The following is a 12,431-nucleotide window of genomic DNA, read 5'->3' as shown; positions in this document are numbered from 1 at the left end:
AGCAATAACAAGAAACGGAGTTCATAGAAATGCCAAGGGCAGAGGCCACTGGTGGTGCGGTCCTTCCCTGCTCCCTCTCTGGATCCCAGAGTCCAGAAAATCAGCAGCAGGGGTCTTTGTTTTTGCACTTATTCCCCACTATTAACAAGGCTTTGTTCCACTTCCTGCCTCTCTCAGCTTGCCTTCTTGATTCTCTTGCTACTATCCTTAAATCCCCTTGCACTCTGCGTGTCTCCTTTCTACCTCTTAGTTTCTACCTACTCTCTGTTTCTCTTTATCACTTCAACTTACAGCTAAATCAGTGGTTCTCAAACTTCACTGCATGTTAGAATCACCCAGCTAGCTTTAAAAATGTCCAATGCGGGGTGGCCGGTTCACTCAGTGGTTTGAGCACAGTGCTCATAAAACCAAGGTCGCCGGTTCAATTCCCACATGGGCCAGTGAGCTGCACCCTCCACAACTAAATTGAAAGCAACAATATAACTTGGAGCTGATGGGTACTAGAAAAACACACTGTTCCCCAATAAAAATTAAAAAAAAAAAAAGTCCAATTCCAGACTACATCCTACACCAATAAATTAGAATATTTGGGGGTTGGAACCCAAGGATCAGTTTGTTTGTTTGATAAACTTCCTATGTAATTCCAATGTGTAGTAGAGTTTGAGAAGGAGAAACTTTAAGCCATTTTGATTCAGGGATGCAGAATTACAAATGTTTGGTTCATATTTTGAATCAGAATCATCCAAACTTATTTGTCCTAGCTGATGCGCCCACATCTGGAATTGGGGGAAAAGATTCCACCATGACTTCTGTGTGATCTCAGTCTTCGTATCCTAAAGGGTCAGACAGATATTTGAGTGCCGTTCTTTCATGGTTGGGCATGGAGTAGTGACTCCTGCTTGGAATATATTTGTCTGAGATAAAACCATGTTATCCCAGGAATGAAACCAGGTCTTTTATCATCAAACCTCCTTCACTGGGAAACAATACAGCATTCCTTTGTATGTGGTAGTGCTCTGTGCATAGCCAGTGAGCATACGTAACCCAGTGAATAAAAATAGTGGTTATCATTATGTGCTACAGGAAAAAAAATGTCCCTTTTCTCATTACAGTAAGGGAGTCTTATTGCATACCTCTTAGGAAACCTAATAATGTGTTACATGAATTTTCCATGGGAAGGAACAACTGGTTAGGAAATCAAATACTATACTTCTAGACAGTGACATTCAAACCTAGGACTCCAGGGAAGCCAAAAACTGCTCTGAGTATGGTCCCAGCAGGATTGAAATACCTCCTCAAAGCATACTAAGCAAATTCCCATGATGCCAGGCCTCTTGGAAAAGTTTCTGCAGGTCAAAGTCCACTGCAGCTGCCTCCTTCCCCTCCTTTCAACCACTTGCTCAAGTGGAAAAAAATGTATAAAAGGTAAGTTACCACAGTTCTCAGTTGTACTGATTTTCCCTCTTGGGAAGTCTAATCCTGGGTCCTCAGATGTGATGCAAACTGGACTGAAGTTTGGGATCTGTATTCATGTCCCAGGTATTTGCCAGTCCTTTGCTCAAATTAAGGGCTGCAAAAATCAGAAGAACGAAAGGATACATGAAGTAATGGTGGGGGTCCATGGACATGGGATGACAGGGTCGTCACAAGGGTTAGGGCGGCGTGTGGAGGTGGCAGCTATCATACAAGACACGGAAAGCTCCCACAGAAGTCACAAGCGTTTTACTGCCACCATACTCGCTGCTACTACAGCCAGTACTCTCCTCAGAGGGCACTGCTGTAACACACAGAGGGCTTAGCCATCGAGCACAGCATCAGGCCCTTTTATACATCTTGGCAGGCAAGTCTTGAAACCTACATGGAAGAAAATTCTTTCTCGTTTGCTTTCTGTGTCCAGGTCAGGTAGAGGAGGCCACATGAGCTATGTAACATCGGGGAGTACCCGGGCAATTGCCTATAAAAAGACGATTGCTCCTTTTCTATTTGTTCTCAGCGCCTACCGCCTGCCCACTTGCGAGTTATCTTTGACATCATGCTTTCCCCAAAGGCCGCATATTGTGTTGTCTAAAGAACATTACACTTTCAAACTGCTCAGCCTGTGCCGCGTGTGCCTGTATAACCTAGCCATTGAATTCAATGGAACGAAGGTGCCCCAGAAGATGAAAGACACTTGCCTCGAGAACCCCCTTCTGCAGTCTGAGGGTCCTTTTCTGTAGCTCAGCCTCCCACCAGTGGGCTTCGATTTATTCACTTGAGTTCTCCAGAGCGCACGACTTTTTTTTAAAATCCCGATTCTGAACTTGGGCCTACCTGGTACTGTCCTTTAAAACGACATTTCCTTTTAGCAAACAGGTTTTATAATCAGAAACTTTAAAACCTGTATGTTCTCATTTGCACAAACAAATCAAATCAGTTCTCTACATAGAACAATCAAAAGAGAATGCGGTCCAGTAAATTTTAATGAGCTGAGACTATACAAGAAATGCTCCTCATGGAGTAATGATTTACTATTTTAGTACAAGGAAGCATTTTCATATACACTACCTTATTTCATCCTTCAAGCAACTCAGTAGGGAAGATATTATTACTGTTCTCCATTTTAAGAAGAAACTTCATCTCAGGGAGATTAATTGTGCCCAGGACACCATTGTCAGAAGGCAACAGAGCTGAGATCGGAATCCAAATGATACGAACTTCTCCACGTGCTGTGTGACATTTCATATCCATAACCGGCAACTTGGTGCCGGCACAATCTGGTTTAGAGATTGTCAACTTATAAGGAAAAAACCAGATGCTCTTTATGTTCTAAAAAGTTTAACTCTCTCTTTAAACTCTGTTGCTTTAAAACTAGGGAGTTCAGTTCAATTTACTTTTTAATGAATCACTCTTAATGAATTTTCTTTAAACTGCTTTAAAATAGTTGAAAAGAGCCATCATGTGGTTAATCAGAGTAAGTTCCTTTAAGACTATTGATGCCTTTTAAGGGACTAGAGTCAGGCAGGTGTGGGTAGAGGAGGAGAGGTGGCAAATTAGTGGGAAGAATGTGGGGAGGGGATAGTGATATCCAAGAATATTCCAAGAAATTATTTTCTATTATAAACTGCAACCATGAGTTGGACAAGGAAGTGATTTGCAAAATCCTTTTTTTAATAGTCAATAGAGTTAATAGAGTTAATTTTGTACCCTTTAAGAGGGCCTTAAAAAGCATTCCATTCATTACCAGATACTTCTTTCAAGATCACTGACTTGCAAATCCTGGGTGAGTTACAGTCTCAATCTAGACATAAAAAAAATCACAGAAATCTGACACAGAGGTAGCAAGTGTGTGTGAGCCACCCATTCCATTCCATTCCAATAATGTCATCTCACCCATTTACAAAAGGAACTATTCTGCTAACTCTCAGAAATGTAGGATGGTTTTTTCGGGGGAGTATGAGCTCGAAGGTTGTGGTGAACTTAATTTCATCACTATTTTTTGTTGGGAGGGAGGAAGCAGCTGCGAAGCAACACAGTTTTATTTCCAGAGGCTGGTAGAGAGCCTCAAGTCAGCTGGGTGCACAGAGCATTGAGTGCATTGCCTCTGAACTCCCACAGGAAGTTCAAGGTCAGTGGGAATCACTTCTTCATTTGACAGTTTTTCCTAGATAACTTAAAAGTCAATTTAGTGGGATCTTTTGTTTTGTTTTGTTTTTGCTTTTTTTTTAAAGTATCACCAATATTTCTAAATGGAGGAGGCAGTGGATTTTCCGAAAGCGTTAGTTCACTGCTTGAGGTGACAAGAGGCCCCAAGACCTATGTTCTCAGAGACCAAGACTCTCATTTTGGTACTAATGTGTGGCCTTGGGAAGGTCACTAGTACACATCTTTGGATACAGTTCTGTTATTTGTATCTCCAGGGAGAGCCATGGGCTGAAGGTGACAAGACCTCGATTCTCACGCTGGCCCACTACACAGGGCAAGTCACATAGCCTGGGAGCACAAATATTTTAGGTAGATGATTATTGTTTTTTACTAATTCAGCCCCATTTCTTAATCTGTTTTTTTCTCAGTAAAATGTGATCTCCTCCTCCTCCTCCTCCTCCTCCTCCTCCTACACACACCCACACCCACACCCACACACACACACACACACACACACACACACACACACCCCTATATTCAGTCAAATAAAAAAATAAACATTCCTTTCCAACACATCAATAGAATAAATGAATGGGAGGGAGAAAGGTTATATCAAATTTGCAGAGATGACTGGAGGATTTAGGAGTAAGATTCCATTTTGAAAAGGGGCTCACTTTTCCCCACCCTCTCTGCTTATGGTCCTGAGCCAGGCATACTGCCTCCTACTCCCAGAAAGACCATTTTCCCACCAGAGTTGTCTCATTAACTGGGACCCCCAATCATATGCTATGTTTAGAGATTAAAGTAGACTTCTAAAAAGAAGTAATTTACCTAACCAATATGCATTTTATTTTCAGTCGAGATCATGCTTTAATCACCATGCTATGTACTGTACGTACATATTTCTCATTCAACCCCAACAATCCTGTGAGACAAGTAACAGGGGTATTAAATGACTCACCCAGGGTCACAGAGCTACTGCCTAATGCCATCAAACTTCAAATCCAGGCAGTGTTAGACCTGCATCACCATCTCATGCACCCTGTCTCCTATGAAAAATGAATCTGAATTTCACATGGCTTATATGAGCCTTGCAAAACACATACAAAACAATGACCAGGAAATATACCCCAAAACATTTCTTTGCCACACAACCCAACCATTGATACCAAACTTAGGAGTCGGACAGTATTTGGCAAAAGTAGCACCTTGATGCAGAAATTTGGCTTTGCCAAGAAAAATGGAGGTGTTGGGCAAGGGGGTGGTGGTGGTGTGCACTTCAGAATTGGGATTACAGATCCACTGGTTACAATGTCATTCTGATTATCCAACTCAAGATAGGAATCTGAATCCCAACTCTGAGTAAAACTATGAGTTTAGATGAATATCCAGCAATTAAAACCCCAACAGTCTGTTCTGAAGGGGAATTATAGCCTCCTATTTTTTATATTTAGGTTTTGGGTTATCAGTGAACAGCAGTGAGTATGCCCTGTACTAAATGCACCTTGCATCAACCCTCAGGGATGTCAAATTAAACCTGAAGACCCTTTCCTTTGTTAGTTTCCATTTTAAGTATTACCTGGTTTTGTTTTGTTTTGTTTTTTTTAAGATTTTTTATTAAAATATAGTGAACATACAATATTATACTAGTTTTAGGTGTACACCATACTTATTCAACATTTATATACCTAAAGAACTGATCACCATGTTAAGTCCAGCAACCATTTGACATTGTACGCTGCTATCACAATCTTATGGACTATATTCCCCATGCTGTACATTACATCCCCATGACTCGTTTGTTTTATACCTGGAAATTTGAACTTCTTATTCCCCTTCACCCCACCTTTAAAATTTTAAGTTACAGTTGACATTCAATATTATTTTATATTAACTTCAGGTGTATAGCACAGTGGTCAGACATTTATATAATTTAAGAAGTGATCCCCCTGACTAATCTAGTACCCATCTGGCACTATACGTAGTTATTATCATATTACTGACTATATTCCCCATGCTTCACTTTATATCTCCATGACTATTTTGTAACTACCACTTTGCATTTCTTAATACTTTCACCTTTTTATCCTGCCAACACCCCCCTCCATCTGGCAACCATCAAAATGTTCTCTGTATCTATGAGTTTGTTTCTATTTTATTTGTTTATTTTGTTCTTTAGATTCCACTTATAAATGAAATCATACAGCATTTGTCTTTCTCTGTCTGACTTACTACACTCAGCACAATGCCTTCTAGGTGCATCCATGTTGTTGCAGATGGTAAGATTTCATTCTATTTTATGGCTCAGTAATACTCCATTTTATATATGTACCACCGCTTCTTTATCCATTCATCTATTCAGGGACACCCAAGTTGCCTTCATATCTTGACTATTGTAAATAACGCTTCAATGAATATATGGATGCACACATCCCTCGAAGGAGCATTTTGGGTTTCTTGAGATAAATACAAAGAAGTGGGATTACTAGGTCCTTCTTTGTCTCTTTGTCTCTTGGTATGTAGCCTTTGTTTTAAAGTCTAGTTTGTCTGGTATAAGTATTTCTACCCCAGCTTTTTATTTATTTATTTTTTGTGTCCATTTTTATGAAATATCTTTTTCCATCCCTTTACTTTCAGTCTGTGTGTGTCTTTCGATCTGAATGAGTCTCTTGTAGGCAGCATATGTAAGGGTCTTGTTTTCTTATCCATTCAGCCATCCTATGTTTTTGATTGGAGCATTTAATCTATTTACATTTAAAATCATTGTTGATAGATATGTTGTTATTGCCATTTTATTATTTATATTTTTTATCTTTTTTAAATCTTAATTAAGTCCCTTTAACATTCCTTGTAATACTGTTTTGGTGTTGATGAACTCCTTAGCTTTTTCTTGTCTGGGAAACTCTTTATCTGTCCTTCAATTCTCAGTGATAGCTTTGCTAGTTAGAATAATATTGGTTGTAGGTTCTCGCTTCTCATCACTTTGGCTATTTCCTGCTAATCTCTTCTGGCCTGCAAAATTTCTGTTGAGAAATCAGCTGATAGTCTTAGTGTAAGAGTGACACTGGGGGAATCTATAACGTAGTTAGACTTAGCTAGTTTGTAGTTTGATCTACCCTGATAGTCAAATGTTCTGTTTGTTTTTCCCCTCACTGATTAATTTGAGAACTCTTGTTTTATTCCCTTTCCTAAGTCTACACATACCTCATTAATCCATTTAATCAGCAGAATCCTAACCTGGAAAGAGTAATTCCTTAATCCTCAGGGGCTCGGACACCAGAATCCATTTTGCAACTCCCTTGCAGTTTTCACTGGTGACGCATAAAGCCCCAGTCTGGAGATAACATTATCTGAAAACAGAGCAGACCCCAGGAAGTGATGTCAGTCCTCGGACCTGCCTGACCAACTCCCCCTTTCCTTTGTTCTGCTTCTTCTTTTGTACCCTTAAAACCTTCTGACCATTCTAGGAACTGGGAGGTGGCCTTTGGACAAGAGTCCACCACCCTTTCAGAATGCTGGCATTCTGAATAAACCTGCTTTTCTTTCCACCAGCTTAGTCTCTTGATTTTTAACTTTTTCAAGCGTCAGGCACCTGGACCTTAGCTTGGTAACACTAGGGGAGCTCCCTTGTGGGTAACTAACTGCTTTTCTCTTGCTGCTTTTAAGATTCACTCTGTCTTTAACCTTTGGCATTTTAATTATGATGTGTCTTGGTTGGGCCTCTTTGGGTTCATCTTGCTAGTGACTCTCTGTGCTTCCTGGGCTTGTAAGCTTATTTCCTTATCTAGGTTAGGGAAGTTTTCCATCATCATTTCTTCAAATAGGTTTTCAATTCCTTGCTCTCTCTCTTCTCCTTCTGGTATCCCTATAATTGTGAATGTTGTTATAGTTGATGTTGTTATACTTGATAGTTAATGCATAAACTATTCTCATTTTTTTGGTTTCTTTTTTCTTTTTGCTGTTCTGATTGGGCATTTACTGCTACCTTTTCTTCTAAATCACTGATTTGATCCTCAGCTTTATCTTACTTACTGTTGATTACCTCTAATGTGTTCTTCATTTCAGTTACTGTATTCTTTACTTCAGACTGTTTTTTTCTTATGTCTTATATCTCCATTTTTATGTTTCCTGTTTCTTTGTTGAAGTTCTCCCTGAGATCATTGAGCATCCTCATAACCAGTGTTTTGAACTGTGCCTCTCGTAGATTGGTTGTATTCATTTTGTTTAGTTGTTTTTCTGGACCTTGTTCTGTTCTTTTATTTGGAACTTGTTTGTCTCCTTATTTTGGCTGCCTCCCTGTGTTTGTTTCTATGTATTAGGTAGGGCTGCTATGTCTCCCAGTTTAGTAGAGTGGCCTTATGTAGTAGGTGTCCTGTGGGTCTCAGTGACAGTCTCACAGGTCACCAGAGCCACATACTCCAGGTGTGTCCCTTGTGTGTGTTGTGTGTGCCCTCCTGTTGTAGTTGAGCCTTGATTGCTGTTTGCATGTTAATAGGAAGGATTGATGCTCAGGCTTGTTGGTTGTGAGGACTGGTTGTGACTACAGTGGACAACTTGTGGTGCAGGGGCTGACCCTATGGAACAGGATTTGCTTTAGCAGGGCTCTGGTGCCTACTCAGTCTGCCCTGTGAGTGTGTCATCCTTGGTGGAGGCTGGATAATGCTCTGGCTCTGTCTGAAGTTAGCCAGTGGGGGTAGGAGGGTACCTACTGCAAGCCAAGTTCATCTGTAGTCTGTGCCAGGGCCACCTGGCATGAGCCACAAAGCAATCCATAGATGGCTTCCACTCATACTGTGCTTGGAAGTGCCATGAACTGAGGCCAGCTGTCACTAGTGCTGGGGTTAGGACTGCTCAGCCAGAGGTATGGGACATGCCAAAGTCATATGTTGCTCGTTTGGGTTTTGTGAAACTTTGAGAGATTTTAGGAGAGTCTGCAGCATGAGCCAAGACAGGCCATTTTTACAGAAAGCCACTGGAAGAGCTCGGGTGGGCCTGAAAGTTGGGTGGGGCGGGGGTCTCAGGGAATCACCAAGATAGGATGAACAATGTTACCGTGTGTCCCTGAAAATAAGACCTAGCCAGATAATCAGCTCTACTGCGTCTTTTGGAGCAAAAATTAATATAAGATGCTGTCTTATTTTACTATAATATAAGACCGGGTCTTATCTAACATAATATAATATAAGACCCGGTCTTATATTAATTTTTTGCATGAGAGCTGATTGTCGACTAGGTCTTATTTTGGGGGAAACACGATAGCTAGGTTGATAGAGACTCAGATATGGTGGCAGCTTGCATCTGTACACTGAGAAAGGGGAAGGCTTCACAAAAATACAGTGACTTCTGCCAGCTCCTCCATCTGGGAAAAAACTGCTCCTTCAGCCCTCACCCTGATGCCAGACAACTCAATTCCTTCCCGTATGTCCCTGGCACCTTTTGAGCTGCTGCTCCAATGCTAGAGCTCAGAGAAAGTGAGTCTGTCAGCAAGTAAGTCCCTGCATGGGGCCTTTAAGAGAAGCACCTGGGATTGTAGCCACCCCCCATCTCACTTACCCACAATCTTTACTGGTTTTCACAGCCAGAAGTTATGGTGACTTCTCTCCCTGGCATGAAACCCTAGGTTGGGGAGCCGGGACCCCTCACTCTTTGGGGGGTGGGGGACCTCCACAGCTGAGATATCCCTCCTGATTTTTAATTGTCACACTCGGGTGTGGGACCAGCATGTTCCATGTCTCTGCCCCTTTTGCCAATCTTCTTTTGTATGTCCTAAATTGTAGGGCTTCTGTTACATGGTTCTAAGACATGTATTTTACACATATCTGCCAAATAAAGTCTGTTGATTTTGGAGTTTGGTTTGGATTATTGATTCTTATTTGTGCGCATGTCTGTTTTCCTAATTTACATCCTTTGTACTGTCCTTGCATTCCATGAAGGTTTTCCTTCTTCAATTTTCCTTCAGCTGAGAGATGTTTGTTTTCGTTTAGGAAGATCTTTTCTTTGGCCTACTTCTTATTTTATCATTTATTCTCCATTTATCCACAACTAGCTGCAGACCTTCCCTCTTTGTGTATACAGCAGCAGACACATTCTTTGTTTTGCAGCATCCATACCACCCCCTTCACTCCTTCCTCCCAAAGGACTAAACTCTGCGTTCTTTATGGGTCAGCAGACTTTCTAAGGTCTTTGACCCACAACTCACTTGAGACTTTGCATTTCTCTTGTCATTGTAACCTTTAAGAGGTGTTTCTACTTTTGATTGTTTTTGGTCACTGGGTAAAACACCCTCAAAACTTATATCAACACCACCACTCTGCTCTGCATTCTTGGCATTTTTAAAAATGTGGAAGCAGGTCCAAAATTAACTTTGAGAGAAAAAGAAGCAGGTAAAAATGGAGCTGCTAATATTTAAATTTTCACTATAAAATAAAAGATCTCTCTGGGAAACAGACCTCCCAGTTATGTTGCCAGGAAATGACTTCAATCTTAAAAAAAAAAAGCAAAAGTATAGAGATCATTTAGGAAAAGAAGGAAAACTAATAAATGAAATATAACAAGTCACCTGGTCATGAATAAATAGAGGGAAATGAAACTCTCAGGACGTGACATCTGCCAAGGTATAAAGGTAAAGCTTCTCAGGAAAGTGACAGCTCTACTAAATACAAAACCAGATTAACCCAGAGCAAAGGGGCTTCTAACCAGTTCTCTGAAAGGTCAGGGAAGAATGTCCATCCATGTCTACCAAGGCATGTTCATAATCCCCATTTCTAAGTATCTGTGAGAAGTCAAAGATAGCCTCCTTTCCTCAAACTCTGAGCATTCAACTATAAAAATCAACACATAATAGATGAGATAAGACATATTCAAAAGGCATCTTAGAGACAAAATGTTTCCCACACTAGAAGCAGAGAGTGCAAAGACTCTTCAGTAACCTTATTGATCATATTAGCATATCTAAGGAAAGAGTGTGTCAATCAGAAAAGGGATTTGGCGTAGACAGGCAGAGAAGAAATGAGATTTCAGAGGAATGCTTGGCAGTGTGATTCCCTGCAGTCCAGAGGGGAAAGGGCCCTGACTCACCAGTGTGAGCTCTGGGCCACTTGGCAGACGTGTCCCTAATGAGAAGATGAGCCATCTGGCCACCAGAGCAGATGCCAGCACACTCTGGCGCCTCAGACCCACTCTCTTCACTCTGAGTCTGAGATCACCACGCAATTATGGTCAGACTTCCTAGTCAGCTTTCCTGTGTAGATAAAGTATACTGATACTTGTCCCACTTAGAGTTGTCTTTTTTCAAAATGAGTTAATGCATTTACATTCTGGTGTATATCCTTCAATTTCCTGTGAGTTTGGAAAATATGAATTAACATTCCTAAATTCCATGAGTTCTTGGGCACTGACCGTCATGACCAGTTCTGTATCTGTTAGGCTGGGGATCAGCCCCTTAATGGTGGTAAATTCACCAAGGGACTAAAAGGGGTGCTTCTTGATAATCACAAAGCCAGCATATTGTGCAATACTCCTCCATTTTACCACCTGCCTGTCTAACCCAATCCAGAATAAATAATAATGGTCAAATATTGAACATCTACTATGTACTTACATTTTATTCATTAAATCCTGATAATGTCCGTTTGAGGCAGGAATTATTATTATTTCCATTGTATAAATGAGGAAATTGAGATTTAGGGAGGCCCAGGGTGACACAATTTGTGAATGACAAAGCCAGATTTCAACCCCAGGACTGTCTTCTGTTTTACTGAGAGAAGTAATGCAAATCTCGTGTCACCATCAATTAGAAAGCATAACCAGAAGCCAGCATGTCTACTTTTTATAGCAGGACACAGGGAAGTCCTCTTCAGAGTTTAATATATCAACAGAGTCCCATCAAAACACGTCGGGAGCGTGGATTCCTCTGTCAGTCCTCATCAGATAAATGCCAATGTTCTAAAGTTTGGCTTTGGGTTCCAATGCCAAAGTGAGTTCAAAACCTTCAAAACTCTTCTGGACACTCAGAATGAATGAATGCAGGAGCACAGCATCCCATAGTGGTGTGATCAGAAGACCAGCTTACTTTTCACATCTTGAAAATGGGATGGCTTGACTAATGACTTCTAAAGTTCCGACCAATTTGAACATTGTCAAATATTATAACATCTAGTTGCCATGTGAGGCAGCCAAAACCTGATTAATGAAGAAATGTCAAAAAAAGCAAAATCTGTAGGCTTAGGGCTCAGAAGTTCAAGGTAATGACACACAAATGGTGTGGTGAAACGGAACCAGGGGCATCTAGACTCTTCTGATTCTTGCACTTATCAGCTCTGCTACCTTCAGCAGCCTACCTCTTGCCTATAAAATAGGGATAGTGATAGCTGTCTCTCTGGGTTCTTGTGCAGGGTAAATGAGCAAACATATGTAAAACACCTCAAGCAGTGTTGGTTTGTAATAGTGATTTAAAAAGAAAAGCAAAAAAACAAAAACAGAAACAAAAAACCCTCCCTTCCCCTTCCTATAACTAATTTCCTCTAAGAGTTGGTTTTCTGGGAGTAGGGAACTTCTTACTTAAAGGGATTAAAAACCAATCACAGCCTAAAACTTTTCCAACAAAGGAACCACCGTTATCACAACCAGAAAAACAAACAAAAGGAAAAATGTGCTTGTTTTGATGACCGCTGTGGTGTAGGTGAGACTACTGGAATGTCACTTAGAGCTCCAAGCCAACATCTTTCTCTAGTCCCACAATGAGACAACACTTCATAGAGCTCTGACCACACCTGGGATCAGGGTCACTTTTCAGCAAGCTCAGAAATTTA

At 40.8% G+C, this 12,431-nt stretch overlaps 1 protein-coding gene across 2 annotated transcripts in view; it reads right to left on the bottom strand.

The window, feature by feature from the left end:
• Positions 1-12,431, bottom strand: part of SHROOM3 (shroom family member 3) — a 290,161-nt gene that overhangs the window by 182,133 nt on the left and 95,597 nt on the right. The gene's annotated exons all lie outside the window — the stretch shown is intronic.

Source organism: Rhinolophus sinicus, chromosome 1, assembly GCF_057876585.1.
Source record: "Rhinolophus sinicus isolate RSI-liver-muscle chromosome 1, RSI-T2T, whole genome shotgun sequence".
Taxonomy (NCBI): Eukaryota; Metazoa; Chordata; class Mammalia; order Chiroptera; family Rhinolophidae; genus Rhinolophus; species Rhinolophus sinicus.
Note: the sequence above shows the minus strand (reverse complement) of the source record. Positions and strands in the feature narration are given on the sequence as shown.